Source organism: Passer domesticus, chromosome 11 (genome assembly GCF_036417665.1).
Source record: "Passer domesticus isolate bPasDom1 chromosome 11, bPasDom1.hap1, whole genome shotgun sequence".
Taxonomy (NCBI): domain Eukaryota; kingdom Metazoa; phylum Chordata; class Aves; order Passeriformes; family Passeridae; genus Passer; species Passer domesticus.
Window position 1 is genome coordinate 17,603,827 of NC_087484.1, and position 21,799 is coordinate 17,625,625.

The 21,799-nt window shown below is 39.5% G+C and overlaps 1 long non-coding RNA gene across 1 annotated transcript; it reads right to left on the reverse strand.

Annotated features, from left to right (window-relative positions):
• Positions 1-6,260: 6,260 nt before the first annotated feature.
• LOC135278998 (uncharacterized) lies at positions 6,261-8,038 on the reverse strand. Its single transcript, XR_010346367.1, has 3 exons — positions 7,947-8,038; positions 7,019-7,060; positions 6,261-6,502 (listed from the first exon to the last, which is right to left on the reverse strand). It is a non-coding gene; the product is annotated as an uncharacterized LOC135278998 (long non-coding RNA).
• Positions 8,039-21,799: the final 13,761 nt, after the last annotated feature.

A 21,799-nucleotide genomic window follows, 5' to 3' on the forward strand; every position in this document is an offset into this window, starting at 1 on the left:
TGTATGGTAGGTACATATTTGAAAAGCAAGGAGTAAACTATGAATAGGGCCAGATTCTGACTCATTTTCTGATGTTGAAAAGTCTTTAGTCTTTGGACTTCAATAGGACTTCTTCCTTGAGTAAGCATTACTCATGGTGATTAAAGGCTCAATTTTCATGCCCTGTGTTATGTAATTAAACTATGCAAATAATTCAGCTATCCAAGACAATGCAGATTGTGAATGGCAATTGTGCATTTCACAACTTTGGAACCTTCAGAATACATAGCTTATTTGCTGAAGAAATAAATGGAACAATTTGAAATAATGAATACATTTAGGACTCTAGGACTCTGACAATTTCTTTGTGAACAGTAATGGACAATTGGTTATGAATAAATTATTTTCCTATTTCCAGGACAGCCCTTCATCCCTTCTTCAATCTTTGTAGCTTGTGGGCTTTGCATAAAGAGGTTATCTGCTATCTGCTTCAGAGTCCATCCCACTCAGTAAATCACAGCCTTGCTCTTCCCTGCTCCCTTTTCACAGACAGATGATTCCAGCCTCTTTCACTTCCCAGCTGAAGAGATTACTTAAATACTTGTCCCTAGCACCTTGCCATGTTTGAGCACTGTTTACCCAATCCTGAGGGATTGTTTTCCTTCAGACAGTGACAGTCACATGTGCCTGCTGGGCACTGGAAATCCTGTTCATTACTGGCTGCTCAGAGTTGTGCTAATGAGCCAGGACTAAAAGAGAAATATTAAAATTTACTGTATCAGTTCTTTTTTCTTGCAATATTGTGTGCAAGCAAATGATTGTGTGATAGCAGCTAGTAAGCTGCATGATATAGGTCTTTGTGATAATCTTATGTAGTTACTGGGAGTGGGAGACTGAAAGCATAATGGTACAAATACACTTTTTCTTTAAATACTGCTTTGAGAAAAGTTGTGTGGTCAGTGGAGCTTTGAAATGACTCAGAAAATGCAGGGAAGTTGATTGAAGGATTCATATTGACTTTACTGGGATTTGGATCAGAGCTGCCAATGTGAATCAAGAATTTACGGGAGCCTGAGCAGCAGTGTGCAGGAATTTAGTGCAGATCCTTTCAGATTTCTGGGTTAATTAACTGGGCAGATCATTGTCTTGAGTAATACTCAGGGTCAGACAGAAGTAAATTTCTCCCACGTTTTCCTTGGCTGCCGGGCAGAGTTCCACCCTGTCCTCATTGCCTTTTCTCATGGGCAGCACCAAATTCCCTGAGGGCCAGGCAGTTCCACAGCCCTGCTGCCAGCTCCCCACCACCCACTCCCAATGCGACTTAAAAATGTGGAAAGAGTTGGTAAGGATTAGGGTGATGATTTCCTTTTACCATGGATTTAAAGATTTTCTTTGAACTGCTAAAATCAGGCACAGAGCACCGTTCTGGGGAGTGGAGACCTGCTTCTGGGAATACCTGTGTGTTAGGAGCATCCTGGAGGAGCGGGGGGACATGTGAAGGTGTTTGGTAGTAGGAAATGTTTGGTAGCAGAAAGGGGAGGTGCAGAGACACCAGGAAGGAGGTTTGCTCTCTGGAGGGCAGCAGCCTGATGCTGCTTTGCTGGTTGCTGTCCCCACGCTGTGCCAAGCAGCTGCCTGTGCCCACCCCGATCCCTCAGGGCATTGGGCACTCCTGGTGGGGCTTGTTCTGCTCATCTTTGTTTGCTGTGTAGTTCTTGGGTGTGCCTAAAGTTCAGTAGCTTCCCTGATCAAGAGCTGACATTGCTTTTCAGAAGTGTATGATCCATGGAGAGCTCCCAAGGACTGTGGAAAATCTGCAGCAAACACAAAAAAGGCAGGACTTTAACCCAAACTGATACTGTCTTCCCTTCAGAGGGGAAGGAGGGGCTCATCTTACAGTGACATTAAGAATTCATTCCCCTAAATGAGATATGTCACCTTGCCATTTTAACTTGATTCATTAAAATAGTGGCTCATTAGTTATTCCCTTGTGCAGTATAGAATTTGCACATTAAAGGCTGTGCACTTCATGTGCTTACTACATTTGGGGATAAATTTCTAGCCATCCTGTTTGCAAGGAAAAAGTGAGTTTTGAAAGAAAAAAAGGTAGAAATTCTAGTAATTTAATCCTTTCCCCCCCATAAGTCTTTCTAATCTGTCCAGGCCCCTAATGTTTCATTTTAGAAACTGAAACTACTGTGACACAGGATGCACTGAAGTAGCAATGGTCTCTGTCCAGATGTGTTTGATGTGTAGTCTCTCTTGTGCTTTTGAGTGTTGAGATTTTCCCATTGTTTCTTTCACCTTGCCATGAGAATTGTCATCTCTAAATTGAGATGATACCTAAAATGCTAGATAGGGAGACACTCTGCCATGGTCCCAGTGAGACCACACCTCTTGGAGGGTGGGCATATATGATTACATTGTGTCAGCCTGGTTGGAGAAAGGTGTCACCGGCCATATGCCAAACATAAACTTCTTCCCTAAAATGGCAGATCTTTCCATTCTCCAATGGCAGATTTTCAAGTAAAAACCCTGTGGTGTGAAATTCAGAGTGAAAAGGACTGGTTCTTCCCTCACCCTTGCTGTGGGAAAGCTCCTCAAGCAGAGGAGAGTAGGATGGGATGGGAGAAGTGCCTTGGCCAGTGCAGTGAGCCCTCTCTGCTGAACTGGGGAGGAGAGGACAACACTGTGCAGCCTCCCTGTCCTGCCCTCCCCTCTGGGCACACACACTTCCCCAGGGCTTGGGAGGTTCTCTGGAAGGGCCATATCTCCTGAAAGTCTGAGCATTGGGTAGGTTCTTGAACCTTGTTAGGTGAAAACAGGAGAATTCAACCTGAGGAGGTTTCCTAATTTCAACCTGAGGAGGTTTCCTAATTTCAATTAGGAATAGCCAAGAAGGAAAAGAATATGAAAATACTAAATTTGTTTGAAAAGCGGAATGGAAGAAACTGGAAAGTTATTTGAGTCTTTTATGTGTAATTTATAATTTAGGCTTGCTCCAGAGCCTGGTTGATGAACTGCTTCCATACTCCTGGAATCTGAGGGCAGAGCTGTTGTTCATTTAGCGGTAAGAGCTGGGGCTGGATGGAAGGAATGTCATTCCTAGCTAAAGTCAAAGCCTAATCCTTTGGTTTCACTGGTGACTCAGATTACAATAACTCAATACGGAGAGGGTTCATTCTCCCTCCTCCCTTTTCTTACTGTGTTACAAATGGCCAGTAAAAGAAATCTAACAAAATGCTGATCCTGCTTAAAATGCAATTAAATATATCCACATTCCATCGCCTGTCTTCTCTGTGATTTTCTTTCACACAAGAGATTCAGCTCTTGTCTTCTTGCCTTCTCAGTCTCTCTTCAACAGTATCTTCTGTGCTTTCAAGATGCTGTACTCTTAGTTTTTCAAATTCCAAACAAGAAGCTCTTTCCCATACAATAAAGTTCCCTACAAAAATAGCTAATGTGAATAAAGCTAAAAAGATATGACAGCAAAGACCCAAACAGCCAATTTATTACAGTTAAACATCCTGCCCAGACATTTTATTTACAATCAAAGCCTGTTATATAAGGCAATCCCTCTTCCTTTGATATCTTTTTTTATCTCACAGTTTACAAATTACTCTCTTTCTCTTTGCATCCCATATGAAAAACTGAATTCACTTGTGTATGTTCTTTGAATGCAGCCTTTCTTTTTCTTTTCCAAAATGTTATTGAAGGATCACTTGAAAGTTTGTACAAAAAATATCTGTGTATTTGGCCTTTTTAACCAAAAGAAGTTGTATTGCAATAAATTTAAACAAATAAAAGACATTACCAAGCACTTTCTCTAGTTAGCAAAATCCCCCAAACAACTTAGAAACATGGTTTACAGAAACATATATTTTCCTCATGATCTTAGATTTCACTCACTATACTCTTTTCCCACTGTAAATACACATAGGAGGAAATGTGCATAACTCTTTCTATAGGTTTTCAGAATATGGCTGCCTGGGGACAGAAGAAAACCACAGGCCATTCTGATAGAAAAAGAAAAGAAGCCAACTTTGTCATATATTGAGATACAAACCCAGAAATTCATATTTGCTATAAAATGGCTGCTTTTCACTTGTTGTACAGACAAATCAAGCCTCTTTCAGGCTCACAAAATAACCTTTGTGTGACTTCACAACTGTATGCTCCATGACTTCTAAACTGGCCCTCAGATATTGTTATGGGAACATTAGGAAAGAGACCTCATATTAAATTACACTTTCAAACAGTCACCTACATCTGTTTGTGTTTGTTAGGGAAAACCTGGGACAGGGGTGCAGCTTCTATCTGATCGAGTCTGCATCTGTGAGCAGGTTCCAGGACACTTTATCTGGCACAGGAGAACAGTAAAAGCTTCCCTTCTTTACCAGATCTGCTCCAGAGATACTGAATTCCTTCATGATAATGAGGTGTCCAGAATAGTAACAAGAGGCCAGGAGTGTGCTTTGGTTTAGACTGTGCTGGAGTATCTGCCGACTGCGGGCAGATACACAGCAGTGTACCTGAGTGAACCTGAGCCCAGAGTGAGCAGTGAAACCTTATCAGCTGCCAGATCTCCTGGGCAGGATTGCTGACTGTCTGCCACAGCTGTGACAGGCACTGCAGAGAAGACCATGGCAAATAAGTAAAGCTATTGCTCGTCATGGTATTGTAGTTCATGCTTATAAGACTTTTACCTGGGCTTTAATGCTGGTGGTGAGAAGTTGTTCTGTCTCTGCCACGCTTTGCATGCAAAATACTAAAAAAACAACATTCCTTTGCAGGTGCAGTTAATATGGGTACTGAGGAGTACATACATTTGCCACTGCCTGGCAAAGTGGATGGATGAATACTTCCCATTCAAGTCATAGGAAGGTGGAGAGTGGAACCATAGAAATTCCCTGGACTGTGTCATTTTAAGTTTTGCAGATGTTCTCCCCGTGGCGTTTTCCTCCCATCTCCGGTTCAGCCACAGCACAAAAATATTTTGACCAACGCTGCAGACTCAGGAAAGGTCATACATGTACCTTCTTGTGACATGTTTTCCTAACCTCTCTACCTGCTGTGGGTAGTCTGCAACCTCCTGTGCTGACAAGTCTGCGATTGCTGGGGCTGTGATTAATGGGATTTCATTAGCGTTTGTGCAACCAGCCCTGAGAACCCTCAGAGGTGCTCTGGCCTCCTCCTCTCACTGTGAACTTTGTAATGGCAATAAGTACAGGCAGATATATTGGAGATTCTCTATCCAAGATTTTCCCCTGGGCAGCATGGGTAAGTAGTGATTTGTATTGGAAAGGTAATGTATAATAATTATGGCTACAATGTCCTGACTAGAAGGAAGAGTAAAACATCCTGCTATTGCCGTCATAGAATTCCACCTTTGACTAGAGGTTGCTTCATGCATGACCATGTTGTAGGGTTAGCTGAGACTCCTCCTGGCTCTGAGGATGGATGGGAAGGGAGACAGGGAGAGGCTGCACAGCAGGTGTTTCTTCCTTAGTGTGAGAGAATGGAGTGGTTTCCAAAGGAAATAGAAGGATTGAGTGAAGTTTTTCAGACAGATATACAATGCTGGGGATAGACACACATAACTTCAGTGTGCCCTTGTTCAGAGTTGACTGATGGCCTTGGTCCAAAAGTTAGCCAGTTGAGTCAGCTATGCCCAAATGAGTTAACCTCTGTCTTCCTTCCCTGGATTCCTCCTGTGCATGTTTGACATTGTGTCACATGGCAGAGGTCTACTCTTAGGGCTTCCTTGGAATAATTAGGGTCAAACTACTATTGCTATATTTTTCTGGTCTCTCTAAGTGTAGAACAGCATTTCATTTAAAGAGATTATTACTGGTAGAATATGCCCAACAACTGCAGTAGGTTAGAGGTGTATTGGGGAAGGATTAATTGGTGTCTGCTCTCTCCTTGCTACCTTTCACTGAGCATCCACAGTCACATACAGCTCAAACTGTCTGATGCTCTAGTCTGTTTTTACATCATGCTGCCAGCTATTTTTGTCTAAATTAGTTTAGTTTGAAATGACAATTTTTTTGCTTTAATTTTGTACTATTGTACTGTGATGACATGATATGTGAGTATACCTAAATTTCCTTGTGCCATGCTGCCTCACAGCAGGAGCTCTGGAGGGGCAAGGTGTGAATGACAGTGGGAGGCATGGGAGTCTGACTAATGTGTTATTCATCTAAAACTGATAGAAATCAAAGAAGAGCAGATTGCCATGAGTTCCAGAGGACAATGTGCATTTCCACTGTTTGGTCGCATTTATGCAGATTAAGGACTAAAGGTAAAATAAACTGCCATCACAGCTCTTGTGTTGCATGGCTTTGGGAGACACAGGGAAAAGGCCTGCCTTTTATCTCACCTGTAGGGTGAGAAAACTGAAGAGTCAAAAACTGTTCATGGTTCTGACAACAGTAATAGAAGAATTCACAGATTGTCCACATCTCAAGGATTCCTGCAGCTTCCCAGGGCAGAGAGTGCAAAATGCAACTTTGTGCCTTCCCTGGAGGAGGGGAGAAAGAAGCTGGTTTAAAATGCATGTTCTAAATTCATATGTATCCTGATTAGGGATAGCAAGAAATGTCCAAATATCTGTTAGGTACAATCGTTTTTTTTTACAAGATGCAGAGTTGGTGCCAGAATACACAGCCAGCAGGGCTTGTCACAGAGGGAGATATGGGGCATCCCTCACGAAAGTTCCCAGATTCTAGAAGTTGTGAAAGAAGTTTTTCAAGCCCTTTACAATTCTCTAACCAGGGTCCCCTTGAAATTATCTAATTCTAAAAAGTGAAGTTTATTACGCTTCAGCTTTTAAGCCTATTTTAGTATAATTCTGAACTAATACTGATAATTCTCTCGAAAAAAGTATTTTAGGAATTCATCTGATCTTTGTCCTACCCTTTCCATAACCCATTTGGTTACATTGAAAATATTTTCTTCTCCAGGATTTTTGTTGCCTTCAGAAAAAGGGGTAATTGCCTTCATTGATCTTGAAGTTGTATTATGAAATCCCACTCACCACATACTGTGTGTATCTTCAGCACCAGGTTGTCAGGCCCTGCTTAAAAACACCAACACATTCACCCAGAGCCATTGTTTCTTTGCTGAGCACATTCTTCTTGGTGTTTTGCTCTTTTTAAAAAAATATCCTTGCACTGGGGGAACCAATACATTTTATATTACCACAGCCTGCTGCAGGCTATTATTCCTAAGCTGGGGATAAAGAAATTGAAATCAACAAAAAGGGCAAGACAAATAATTGATTCATCCAGCTTTCATCTGGGGACTTAAAACATTAAATATAACTTTGAATATGCTTTAGAAAAGCTAATTGTGATAAAAGTGAATTCTACCTTAACTGCCCTTTCTGACACAAGCCAAAAATGCAATGGCATTCTGCTAAGGCAGTAAGGGAGGCAGAAGTCTTACAGACTCATTGTCCATATCTAGTGCAGCAGTGACTGGTTCCTCCCTACCTGAAGCATCCTACAGTCTTTGATGATTTTCTCCACGTTTATAGGGTAGGAAAGATCTTGTGGCAGACACACAAGTAAAAGGTTTCAAACTAGAAGACTCAAAGACCCAATTTCTTTGCCTAGTCTTAGCCCTTCAGCAATAGGTGTTTTCACTCAGGAGCATGGATACCTGACCTTGAGGTTGGCAGAAAGTAATTCACTGGAAAGGGCTGTGGAGGTGCACTTGTGTGCTCTGGTGTTTCACAACTAGGGTCACTTGGACATTTCTCAAAAATAATGAAAACAGCAGAAGTTTGTGGGGCTTAAGGGTTGGATAGGTGTCTCTTTTGATTAGAAAATGTTTATTTCTTGACCAGAACTTTTGTTCAAATATTTTCATCAAAACTCTGCTTTCTTTTCTCCAGAAATAAATTTGTGAGCATGCTCATATACTATTCCTCCTTAACCTCTCAAGTAAAATATTTGCCTTACTTGTCAGGTTCCTATGTTCATAACCTTCTTCTGCCAGACTCAAATCAGTGTCTTTACAGCGCCTCACATTCAATAGATTATTTTCTTTTCTGGTTGAACTCTTTCATTATTTGATGAGAGCAAGAGAGAAAATTTGCAATCATTCTGAGTCTATCCTGGTGTAAAAGGAAAGTCATCATTGCCATTTTATATTTTGTCCCATTCTCATGAATATTTCAGAGGAATTGTTTTACCCTGATGGTAAAATATCTGATTTGTTTTTAATCCCAGAGAGCTAATATTCTTTAGGCTATACTGATTTATCTTATGATCTTTTTAGATGACCATTTCAAGAAAGTCTGGGTCTCATGCAGAATTATTACCCAACAGTCTCTATGTGTCTATGTGTTTTTTCAGATGACTCACTGTTTTGCTTAGCAGAGTTCTGTGTTGCTCTTCTACTTCCTGCTGAAGAGCAAATAAAGAGGAATTTTCTCATAGGTAATTGTGTCATAGAGGTGGCCCAGACCTGCCATTAAAATTCAGACTCATTCGGAAGGGCTTGGTGGCCCTGCCCTGGAGAGCCCTCATTTCATGTGACCTCAGCAGACACAGGGAACAGAGCTGTGCTCACTCTGGTCAGTGCAGTGGGCACTGGAATCATGACCCAACACCTGAGGCACACACTCAGATGTCCTGCATGAGGGTAACCCCACACCTCTGGATGAGTCACACAGGATGAAACCAGGGAACCAGGATGAAACTAGGAATGGGGATGAAACTAGGAATGAGGATTAAATTGAATGTTTAGGACTTTTGTTGAAATGTAATGGCATTTGCATTCCTCCAAAGAGTTTATCTACTCTATTTTTTAATATATTGCCCCAGTTGTGAGCTTGTTGTATGATGATTTTATACTAAAATTACAGATTGGTCTGACACTCCAAGTGTGCAAGTCAAAACCAGTGACTTTGGAGCTTGCAGCTGAAGCCCTGTTCATTCTTTGGTTGCAGACTTGAAGGGTTTAAACTGAAGTTTAACTTTTTGTGTGTTCATATTAAAAATAGAAAATAACTCCAAAGCCCTCCATAAAACTGTGGTCAAAATTATGTAGCCATGAATGCAAGTGGAAATGAACGTGAGAAGTTTTTTTTCATATTGACTGACATTCACTGCATCAACCTGCATTTTCACTTGACCCTGCAAGTATTTCTAAATAGCTGAATGTAAGATTAATAAATTGCAATGCCAGGATCTTAAGGTCCTCAGGAACTGTAAATCAGTAGAAGTGCAGAAATCAACTGAGCTGTAATAATTTACACAAGCTTGGTGTCTGAGTGTTCAGTAGCATCATTAACATTTCTTAAATGGTGGCAACCAAAATTTGAGAACAGCACTAAAAGCAAGGTAAAAAAATACCCTCACACCTGCCCTAGGTGAAACACAAAATAATTTGACAGGTAATTAAAATTCTTGTAAAAATTATGGCTACATGGCTTGTTCTTTGCAGAAAATTAGCATAAAATCTACTGATATCAAACAACAGCTTCCAACATATGCTAAAAGAACTCCTTGTGAGGTGAAAAACCCAGGAATTTTGAATGGTTTCCAAAATTGTGTCATAAAATGTGTTATGGTACAGCTCTTTTTATTTTCCTTTCCTTTAGACTGCATTCAAACACAAACAATTTGTGAGCCAGAAGAGCTTAATACCTGAGGAATTCTAATCTGCATATTTGCACTTTGAATCAGGTACCGCTTTCTACATTTTAAAAGAAACTTCAAAGCACTTGATGGTTTCCCTGCAGCCAAAAGTTGGGGGGCCACATGCCGTTTATTTATGTGTCTTCTTAAGCCAAGTCTCCAGGCTTGATATACGAACACAGCCTTGCAAGCAAGCCCATGCAAAGTTGTGTAAACGAACAGCAGGGCGATACTGCTGCGGTCAAATCGGTGCTGCTTCATTTTGGGTTGTCCTGGTTTGGGTTTCAGGAAAAGAGGAGGCAATGAGAGCAGCACTCTGTTCAACGGGTTTGCTGTGATGGTGTTTAGTTGTCAAATTCCAAACCAAACTAGAACGTACTCTGAAGCAATTGCACTTTCCCTTCAGTTTGCCAGTGTAGAAGAGGGTTTTTAGGAGTGGGCAAATTGCAATGGCAGTTTTTTGAGTCACTGTGGAATAGCTGTTCAGTAGATTGCAAAGTGTTACCTGGATGAATTTTTAATTGAACAACAATCATTATAGGGTTTTAAAAAAATTGTTTACTCCCTCCTGGAAGCCTGCTTTTAAGAAGAACATTTTACAAAGCTTTGCATGTTGGTTATCTCTTGTACAGCTCCTGTCTGGCAGAGAGAGCATCAATAAATCAAATCTGCCCTCATTTGAAGCTGAGCACTGCCATGGCTCTCAGTAGAACAGAGTTTCTTGGACTCTGGTTGGTTTGTTCAGAAGTGCCTTTGGCACATTTGGAGTAGGAGCAATATGCAAAGCAAGCTGTCTCGTTGGGACAGATGACTTTGCCATGACTGGATGTCTTTAGCATACAACTCTGTTTCCAAGGTGAACAATCACTGTCCTAAATCAAATATTTTCTTGTTATTCTGGCAAGTGCTCCCAGTTTAGCAGACTGTTCATGAAAATAACCACAGTTCATTATGTGAAAACACACTTTCAGGTCATGGAAATGTGTCCAGAGACCAAATACAGCTCTATACAAAATTTGCAAAATGTTAATCAATTCTTAGAGAGGAAAAGCAATTTTTCCAGACAGAAAATAGTGATGTTAATGATCAATTATCTTACAGAAGTTATTTTTTTTGGTTGGTTGGATTTTGTTGTGTGTTCTTTTTTTTTAATGAGTACCTTGTTCTTACTTATTCTTTGGGTTTAATGGTTTGGTATTTCTAAGTAATGGGATATGTTATTTTATGTTTCTCAGCAAGCAGGGCGATAGTGATGATTATGATAATAATAATAATTAGTAATGTTGTCAGATGCATTTCCTTTTCAGTACATACAAATGGATTTGATTTAGAGTGTGTAGGATTCCCATCCTCCCCATGACAATGCACCAGCTGATAAGGAATCTCCTTTAAATAACAGGCTATGCAAGGAATGAACTGATATCTTGTGTGATTGGTGGGGAAGAATTTGAGCCCTAATATGTGATTATCACCTCTGCATTTCAGACTGTGGTAAAATTTTGGAGCTAAAGGCTGCTTTTAGTTACTATTAAAGCCATACAGGAAGATCTTAAGAGCTAGACTAAAGCTGTCACCTCTTTACTAGCTCTTGAATCAGCCCTAGGGTGTGAAATATACCTTCTAAACAGATGGTGTGAGATATTTTTCTGTATTCCCTGATTGAATCTGTGAACCTGTTATTAAGAATGAAAGCAGTGACAAATCACAGCCACAAACAGAGAGGCAGTCTCGGAGGTGGCTCATCCTGGTGTGTAATAAAGCCATTGATGGAATGAGGATTCAGAAGAAATGCACAGGAGTTGTTCCAGGTTCTTCCTGTGCCCTTGTGACACACTGAGGAATGAGGAATTCAGCTCACAGGACAATCATTTTTATGAAGCTTTCAGATTTCCTGCTCCAAGTCCTGCATGTTGTTTGGTGACCTTCTCACCAGTGTGGCAGGAGGGGCACAGGAGGTGACATGGCCCAGTAGTTGCACATGAACTGTGTTATTCAGAGATAGCAAATGCCTCTGCAAGAGGTGATGATGGTGTGTGTAGCACCTACAACCTGCTTCCTGTGTGTCTGGTTGGTCCTGTTGGGCAATGAGTCCCTGTGTCTAAAGAGAACTTGCACAAACTGGATCAGCCCCAGCCCTCCGTGTCCTGGAATTGCAGTGCTCACCTTGTGCAACATACTGGGCTGGCTCTGGGAAACCACTTCAGCTGAATTCAAATAGAAAAAACAACTGTAATGGTGTAACTGTAGCTCCTAGAACTGATCCCTTCTAGCCCTTTTTGGTGACAGAAATAGCTGTCCACTTGTCTCTTTGTGCCTCTTTTGTCCACTTAATTCTGCCTGACCTTTACTCTGTTCCGCTGTGTTTCAAACATGCTCTGCCCATGCTGCAACACCTGTCTTTGTACCTAGCACCTGCTTGCTGTGACAAATCTCAGTGCAGAGCACAGAGGAGCCTTGAGCTTGCTCTGGTTTAACTTTACTCCTTTGTTCACTCTTTTGGTGGTTCAGTGGCTGGTATTTGTCTGTGGTACAAGGTGAGGAGTGGGCACAATCTGTTAATGTTTAATTCAGGGGAGAGAGTAAGTGCATAAATCAGCTCTCCCCTGTCACTTCTGCATTTCACTCCCTGCCCCAGGCCCAGATGTTCAAGAGACATCACATATGGCACTTTCTTGACATACACAATGTCAGCTGAGGCTGAAACTAGAGATGGTGACTGATGTGACTCCTTCTTTTATTAAGGAGTCACAAGGACAGCTCTAGTCACCTGCAGAATAACAATTATTTTGTGTTGGACTCTGTCTGCTGACGACTCTCAATTAATTAGTTGCTTCATTTGAATGGAAATGAATCCCAGATTGCAGCCATTAATATCTCTAATATGTCTTCATTGAATGTTGCTTTAAATATCAGTACTCTGTGAGTTCATTAATTTTGATTTCATGAAAATCATTGCTCTACATCTAGAAACAAGAGGGGCTAAATGGTAGCAGCGTCATGTTGTTTTGAATGATCAGAAGGAGAAACAAGAATAAATGTAATGCTGATGCCTTTGTGTATGGCATATAGGAAAGCCTTCCCATACTGCCTAGAGTTGGGTTTTGCCATGTGTTTATAACCAGCACGTCTGCAGATCAGATGTAGGTGCTCTCCAATATATTGAAATATTGTTTCACAGCACCATTGTTTTACCCTGTTTTGATTCATGCTATAATCCAGTACAGGGTGTGCCAGAGATTTAGTCGACAGTCCAAAACAAATAATGAGGCTATCTGGTCAGATTCTATCATCATCTGAGTCAGATTTGTGCAACTTGATTAAATCAGGGCATATCCAACACATTTAATACAGGGCCTGGTAGAGGGAGAGGTACCACGAGGTCGCAATTCATTTCCAACAATGAAAACCTTCAGACCCATGAATAAAAGATAGACTTGATTAATGCAGAGACTTAGTTAGTCAATGCAGTGCAATGCTACATAGCCTGCATCAAAAGAAATTCCTGGGAATGAGTTTACCTTAAATGGCACCTGAATCTCTCCCATGTCCCATTAATTATTTCTCTCTTTAGCACCAGTGGAAAAGTGCATGAAGAACTTGCAATGTAAGGCACAGATCCTGCAAACCCTAATACAATCTCAGCTTCGCTTGTATGGCAAATCACATCTATAAAACTTGTAGGATCCAGGTCTAAAATGACCATATTAAAATGAAGGAAAGAGGAAAACATTACTTCTTTCTGAGCTAATTCTAAAATATAGGAATAAAATGTTTACGTTTTCCTTTAGCTTGCACATTAACACTTGTGGTTTAACTCCTGCTTTGAGCATGAGATGTAAAAGTGCCCGAAAATGTTTCTTATTGGATTTCTACTGCAGTTCTCACACAACTGAATCAGAGGGTTGTTTAAATAAAATATATGTCTTTTCACTGTGGAAAAACTGTTAGCAAAATTTATCTCCTTGAGACAGTCTCTTTCCATCTTGTACCCATCATTCTGTAAGCCATTATTTTAACTTAAGCTTTCATAGTTATTCTGGATAATTCACTTTGTCTCTAAGGATATTCTCCCTTGACTCCTTTGTTGCTGCAAACAGATTTAGCACTGACAGGCAGAGTTCTGTGTAGGTGTGGGAAGAAAGACACACCTCATATAGATAAAACCCAGAAGTTTTTATAGGTAAGGCTATGGGGCAGTAAGAGATCAGCTTAGGGGAGGGTCTTTTTACTTGTTTTGGAAAAAAAAATACTTAGAACCCAGCAATGGTTTAATGTAAAGTAGTATTTTCATAATTCATCTGTAAGGGAATTTGCATAGCACTTGCATCTAAGAACTGCATGCTTTCTACCCTAAATAGCTGTGATGACCATCAGCTTTTATTTCAGGAAAGTTCTTGGAGATTCCCACTTCCAACTGTGCCATTTTGAGAAGTTTTTTACTGAAGTTTCTCCAAAAGAGAAACAATCTGTGAGAATATAATGTCTTTGATGAAATTTAGCAGGAAAATGTGCATCAATAGATGGTTATACATGTATTTTTACTTTGTTTTGATAATAAGGTATCTTGACTTTCTGCTATATTGATATATTTTGTGTGCGTTTTGGCTTTTGTATTCACCTTACTGAAACCAAATGTTAGCATTTTTACCATATGCAAAAATATTTTCATTCTGAATTGGACAAAAAGTGAACAGCCAAATTTTGCAGTTTCAAGAAAAACAGAAATTCAGTTGTGCTAGAAAGAAGGGACAGGGCTTGAAAAGGTAGATTTTGGAGCCATTCTATACTTGATGTTTGTCACCACTTTGCTTATCAGATTTTTGTGGCTTGTAAATTCTTTCCAAATAAACACAATTACCATGCACCTAATCTGTCTATGCCATTACCTTGTGTAAGAGAACAACCTCATTGCTGGAGTTTCTTCATGTGGCATGGCATATGTGGCAGGCAGAAGTAAGCCCACGAGCTTGTTTTAGGATTGCAGGATGACTTTAGCTTTAGGTTGGGTAAAAATGTGGGCTGTTGTCTCTACCACCAGTTTTTATGGGAATACAAGGCAATTTAATGGATATTTTCTGGTTGACATGATGGTAATGGTGAACAAAGTAAGACACTGCCACCTTAAAAAGGTTTTTTCCTCCTAATTGTTCTTTAACTATATGGAACAAATTTAATTTTAAGTATCTGCTCCTTTAATTTATTTTGTAACCCTGAAAAAAACATCAGCCAAAAATGTGGACAACTCTACCACTGTTTTTTCTGTGTGGGTTTGCATTTCAAGAGGAGTCTGTACTTTGTACTTTTAGGGACACCTTGAAATGGCAAGAAAAGTCAATGTTCCTCTATTATGCTCTTTGGTCCCCGACATTTGAGAGAAGCATTTCCAGTCACCATGTTGTTCTTCAGTTCATCCATCTGCAGCCCGCTCCTTCTGCTTCACATTGGTGATGAATTATACTCTGCTTCCTCCATCTAATCCTTTTCATTTATTTATATTTTATGAAGGAAACATAAAAGACTCCTCATAAAAATCCAACTGTTTTTGATAAACCTTGTCATGTGCAAATAATGGAGCCTTGTCAAGCACAAGCCTTGCTGGAAATTTATGCCTTCTAATAATAATAACAAGAGAGAATCAGAGACAAATAAGAAATATATTGAATTGGATTCAAAGTATGTTTATGGTTTTAAATTGGTGGCAATAAAGTATTTTTTATCCAGAAATGTTTTTACATGTTAGTTTAATTCAAATACCATGTTGTGCTTGAACTCTGCAGTATTTAGCCCAGCAGAGCTATGAAAGGCATCTTGTACTAAAACACAGTAGAGCAGACAGTCTTCCCTTTCCAAGGTTTGGTGGTGGAGAGAGGAAAGGATAGGCCTGACTTATTAATGCAAGAGGAAGCAAAATTTGGGGCAAAGCAGCAAACTGGTGATCAGCTGAGTCCTCTCTGTGGGTTAGCAAGAAATGATAGGAACACAGAAGTTAAAGAAAATTAATCAAAAAGACAGATTTTTTTATTGGAATAATAATTTTTTTTTTCTTTCAGCAGCAGACTTCACTGGCCAGAGACAACTTGTCAGAAGCAGGAATGTTCATTGTTTTTGGCTGCCAAGGCTGTGGATATCTGGAAGGACAGTTAACCTGGTCATTTGCAGGTAAACTGAACCTCTAAAGGAAGATATGATAGTCTCTTGTTATAGTCTTCAGCTATCCCTTTGCTGTATGACATTTTATTTCCTATTATAATTTTTACATTGAGAATAAAACTGAACAGAATGTTAATTGTTTGCTGATGAGACCAATTAGCATTTTATAGTACTTTACAAATGTCAGGAAATGAAGGGGATTTCTCAGGAAGAAGACTTTGTGTTCAACTGGCAGAGTCTAATCCAAACAAATGTGTCCCTTTAATGAAGAGGTTTCTTAGTAACACAGCAAATTCCCTGAATATATTGTCTGTGCATCTTCACAGAACTGATATTTATGCCCCCATGAGTGTTACTCTTTACATGAAATACTTGTTTTACATCTTTTCAGGAGTGAGAAAATCTGTAATTTCCTTTCAGTTTACATACCCAATCTGTCGTGTTGAACTACTGCTAGAAATAATATTAGAAAATGAAGAAACAAAGACAAAAAATTGTTTTTCAATTTAGAGAACTAATCATCTCACGCAAGGCCTGTGTTCCAAGTTGTGTTTCACAAATATTGAAGGTTTCTATGAGAAAGGCATGAGAAGAAAATTTACTTTCAGGGGACATGGATGTTTTATTTAATGTAATTTTGGTGTAGAACAAAGGCCCTTTCTGCCCATTCTCCCACCTCCTTATTCAAACCTTTCTTGGCAAGCTCAGCCGTAGGTTTTGACTTTGCATGATAACACAACCACTGCTGAACTGGGCAGTTGCCAATCAGCCAAAGAAATAAGTTAATGAGAAATCAGGCAGAACTGAGGGAACTGGTTCTTTCACACTTCATCAATTATGGTTCCTAGAAAACAGTGGGACTTTAACAATATTTGACAAAGGTATCCTGCCCTGGTCCATGAGGCATCAGTTGTAATGCATTTTAAGGGACCAGATTGTGCAGTGTTGTCACAAAATAGTGACCTTTATAAGAAAAATGCCCCAAAAGGTCACCATTTAAGCTCCATAGCTTCTTTTATCAAGGAAAGTTCAGGCTTTGCAGGTATCTGCCTTTATAATGAGGTTAGTGACAACCTTCCAGCTACATGCAGCTTATGCTAGATTTGGCATTTTTCTTCTTTTAAAGATTCAGCATAAGTATCTGCATTATCCTGTTGCCAGGTCTTTGTCTATGGCATGTATATAACTTTTAAATTACCTTCAGAACTGATGACACCCTCCCTATTACTTTTCCCACCATGAGTCCCTGAAATAGAGCACGGATTGTTAAACAGAGCTTGGTGCACGTGGGTGTTTCACAGTAGTATCATTTTCATACAGCTCAGATAAGATTTAGATTTCTCCTTGTCTGAATTACACCAATGTAACTGAAGATGGAATAGAGGGCTGGCAGAGTTTTCTGAGGAATTTTACTCCAGGTGCTTGCAGTGTGACCCTTAAAGTCAAAAAGTGAATTGCCAATTGGGTGTTTGACAAGCGCCGTTTATCACTTGAGCATGATGGTACATGAGACATTACTTAAGAAAAAAGAATTGTAAATATGAATGACCTGTGGGACTTGGTCAATGTATACGAGCTGTAGATTTCTTGCTGCAGAAGGAATTTAATCAAAACTAATAATTTGGACATGATCTTTTGTATCTTGACAGATTATATATCCACATTCTTGAGACAGGTTGGTGGTTTTTTTGGTACACTGGGATGAAGCAAACAGGGCTGCTGGTTTTATTTCTGCTTTTACTATTATGATAATTTTTGAAGGGTTACTGTCTAGGATATTATTGCTAAGTCTAATGATGCTTGGATACACCAGCCCTTTCCCAGTGTGTAATGAAGAGAATCTATGACATCCTGCATGAATATTATGACTAAACCTAAACATTTTTGATTCAAAACCTTATTGGTTTTCTTTTCCCCCCATCACTTGTAATGAAAAAAAGAATATATATATATCCTGCTGTCTGTGGCAGAATATATATAAATTTATATGTATAAATTCTTTATTGTGTAATTCTTAAATCTAAGTCTGATAGTAGTTTGTTCCCACACACAAAGAGGATGCTTGATGAGTTGTATCAAGCAGCAAGAAAGAGTAGCTGCATTTATTTTTAATGATTTAATGTGGAACATCCTAACAACTTGACTTAGTGGTATGATATAGTCTATATGTAGTAAGGCTGCTTATGAGTCACAAGAGCTTGTAAAAGTGTAATAATTAAAATTCCATAGGAAAAAGACAGTTAAATGTGTTAATTCTGAATCTGTAGGAACTCCATATATTTTACAGAAATAGCTATTTTGGAGCACATTCCTCCTCCACCCCAGCCCCCACTGTCTCCCATGTCTCTTGCAGTGTTTGGTTAGCAAAGATTGGCTCTGTCCATGTCCCCCCAGCCAGCCCAGCACAGACAGCACTGCCCTGGGCTTTGGAGCTCTCACGTCTGTTCTGGTGCTTGTGATCAACAACTGGAAGGCAAACCTGGGCTCTGCTAACCAAAGGAGAGGCCAGATGTTTTAAATAATCCCTGCAATGCTAAAGTTTATTCTTATGATGTATACAGATTCAGGACATTAAATATGTTGATAATCTCATTCAAAAAAATCCCTTTGCTCATCTCTGGGGATTTGACCAGTGTGTCAGATGCCAAGTTTGGAAGACATATATTTTGCCTTTTTTTGTACAGCTGCAAATAAGACATGTTGTATTACAGTCTCCAAAATTAAGTCTGAATAAGGTCTCTCAGTCTTAGCCCTACTTTTCTTTTCTGCCTGCAATATGTGGCTGTAATAACTCATAGGGTTTATTCAGTCAGCGTTTTAAATACTGTGTCTGTCCCCTTCCATCATTCATAATATGAGATGATGAAAAGCACTGCAACTAATTTTATGCAACACAATGAAATTAAAAGCTTTTGGTATTACTGTACTGCAGGTATAAATCTAACTAAATGTGGTGTTGGAAAGAGATGGACTATATAGGTAAGTGTTGGAATAATTTAAGGTTATTTGGCATTTTCTATGGATGTCTCTTCTCGTTTCTTCACAAATACCATAAGTAATTGTGTGGTTAATAAAGTCTTAAAGTGTCTGAGCTTGCAGTTTTCTACTGCCTTTATTCATTTGCTAAGAAAAAGTAAAGCTAATGGAAAACAATCCATTTCAGTGAAACTGTAGATTTGCTTACCCATCATAGCAAAATATTAATATGTGTAATATTTTAGTGTCACATTAATTTATGTTAGGTACAGTATTTCAACTTATGTACTGATAAATTTCAGGGAGCTGGACAAATGATTAGATTTATATTCTTATATGTCACTTTTATCCATTAAATTCAACATGTCTTTTGTAATTATCAAAAATGTCACATGAGGTCTGAAGGTCTGCTTTGTGCTTATATAGAAACATTTACATGGGTTGGGACACATAAGTAGCTTTTCCCATCTCACTTAAGCATTATCATTTATGTTCTCCACTATTTACTTCTCCCAAATACATACCTTTCCCCTTAACAGCCTTGTTATTTCTACTGTTCATCCATAAGAGAAATTATGTTCTCTCTGGTATTTCTTATTGCACTTCAAATGAATCTTCACTCATTTTTATAGAATTGGACTTACTCCCCTGGGTCTGTTTTTGCATGCATCTTTTGTTCAGCTTCTACTAGATGAGGTTTTCCTGCTACCAAGCTCCATGTGGAAGGCAAGAAGAAGGGTTATTCATGAACAGGCTAAGGGCCTTTTCATGCTTAGTGGTTTGCAACACAGGACAATTCAGAATTTCTTTTCTTGCCTCATTACATTGCTGCTTTTATCTTGGAGCTGCTGTTGCTTAAAACTGTGTGCTCCTGATCTACTCAAGTTGCCCTGAACTTCATTGCTCTCACTTTTTATTTACAACTATTTTCCCTCCCCTTAACCAGCATTTGGTGTTATCATCAGCTAAACTGGCATCGTGTTTCTTCAAGGTTGTTTAGCATTAAAAGAAAATCTTTTCCTCAATTAGCTGTGTGATTTTCCCTTCATGCCTGCCCCTCTTCTTCCCCTGCCTTGTCTGCTCTTATTAAAAGCAATCCTGAGATATGGAGCATCAACTTATCTCCCAGCCCTTGCTTGGTGTGTTTTCTGCCTTTATGGGAAACACAGGCCCTGAGGTGCTCACAAGGCTCCTGGGGCAGCATCAAGGGCCCCTGGAGGAGGAATGTGTGTGCTCTGCACCCAGCAGCAGCAGCCCAGAACCATCTGCAGCAGCCCCAAAATCTCAGCCTCTGCCAGACAGAAAATACTCTATCTTCTCTACCCATTTCTATACAGAGCTCCCTAAACTCAGCTGAGAATGAAAGTCTGTTTCTTTTACATGTCCAAGATGACCTTTTATCATTGTTTTGAATGTTAAAAAGCTTGGAATCAAGATGGATAGCTCTGGCTGAGCCTGGCTCCAGTGCAGAGTGCAGTCTTTCCTCCACACTTGCTCATGTGCAGGATTTTGTTGTGCTGCTGCCAGCATTGCAGGGGTTGGCTCTGAAGCCCTCTGTGCAGCAAGAAGACTTTTTTAACACTTGTTTATCTTCCAGCATATTCCTTTTCCCCCTCCATTGCTCTATCCCATTCAATTTCACCCAACATTTCCCCCTTTCTTCTTGCTGGCAAGTAATTCATGTAATTATGCATCTTTTCAATGATGAAACTTTCTGAACAATCTCTTCTCTGCAACAGAAAATTTAAAAAACTTTCCTGATATTAAATGCTCAGTCAAGTGCACAATTATCTCTCCTGAGCTGTGCTAACAGAAAACACTTTTCTGGGCAGAGAGTGCAGAGAATTTTATTTTTAGTTTACTGGTTATTTCAGGACACAATGTATGCAAAATATAAGAAATCTCATTTTACTGAGATAATGCATTTTAATCACAATCATAATTTAAAATTAATGGTCTGAAAAGTGACATATTTCAAGATGCAGAACCATAGACTGAGTACTACAGGAAAATCAGAGTAAAGCAGCTTGACATAAAGTTTTAGGAAATCTTCATCTCACTCTTCACCTTTATTTTCTGTTTCTGATTTTATTTCTATGTGTATGACACATATTTCTTTTAGACATTATTCAATTAAGAGAGAAAACTTGGGAAGTGTTGCTAGCAGTTATTGTTCTTTTAAGTATTTTGAGAGGTTGGCTGTCCAGTCAGCTTCTGGAAAGACTCCAGACAGCATCACATTTCATAGTCAGCTCTGGTACTCTGAACTAAGCAGTCCTTAGTATCTCATCATCATCAGATCAAGCACTTTATGGGAAAATACTCAACTGAAATGCATTATTTTTCTGTATTTATGAGCTCTCTTAACCTGTGAAGTTTTCTTTTGTATGCCTTATTATACTTATTTTCAGAAAAGGAGCACCATAGTTTTCACACTAGTACTGGTATCTCAGTTCTAAACTGACATGTACAAGATGAATTTTGGTGGATCTCAAAAGAGATACCAGCAATTAGTTTGGGAGAAAAGGCTACATCTGGTATTTTCTGAAAATCAGAGTCTAAAACAAGCTTAATGTGTCAGATCAGAAGCTGAGGATTATGTAAAACATTGTTCAAGCTAATGTAATTTCATTGTTAGCTATGTTTCTTGTGATTAAGTTTTTCATATCACAAGCCATTGTAAGCCTGCCAGTAGTATATGTTGTCTGGAGTGGATGAACAAATTTATTCCTGAAGCATTGTTAGGACTGGGCAAAGCTACATGGCAGTATATTATTTCCTTGTGCTTTTGCAGGAAAGAGACAGGATTCATGACTAAGGGGAAAGACAATGGGAGTGTGACATACTTATTTGGGACCTACTGGGAAGCAAAAAGTGAATCCAGAGCAGTGCTCTGCCTGGTGGCTCCTCTGTGAGGAAGCTGTACTTTGAGTACATAAAGTGACTTGTGCTGAAAATTGTGATACAGTAGGTACAGTGTTATCTTTTACCTTCACAGTCATGAGTTTAGAGTGCAGTGATGTTATTTTAGGGCCCTGGCCCAG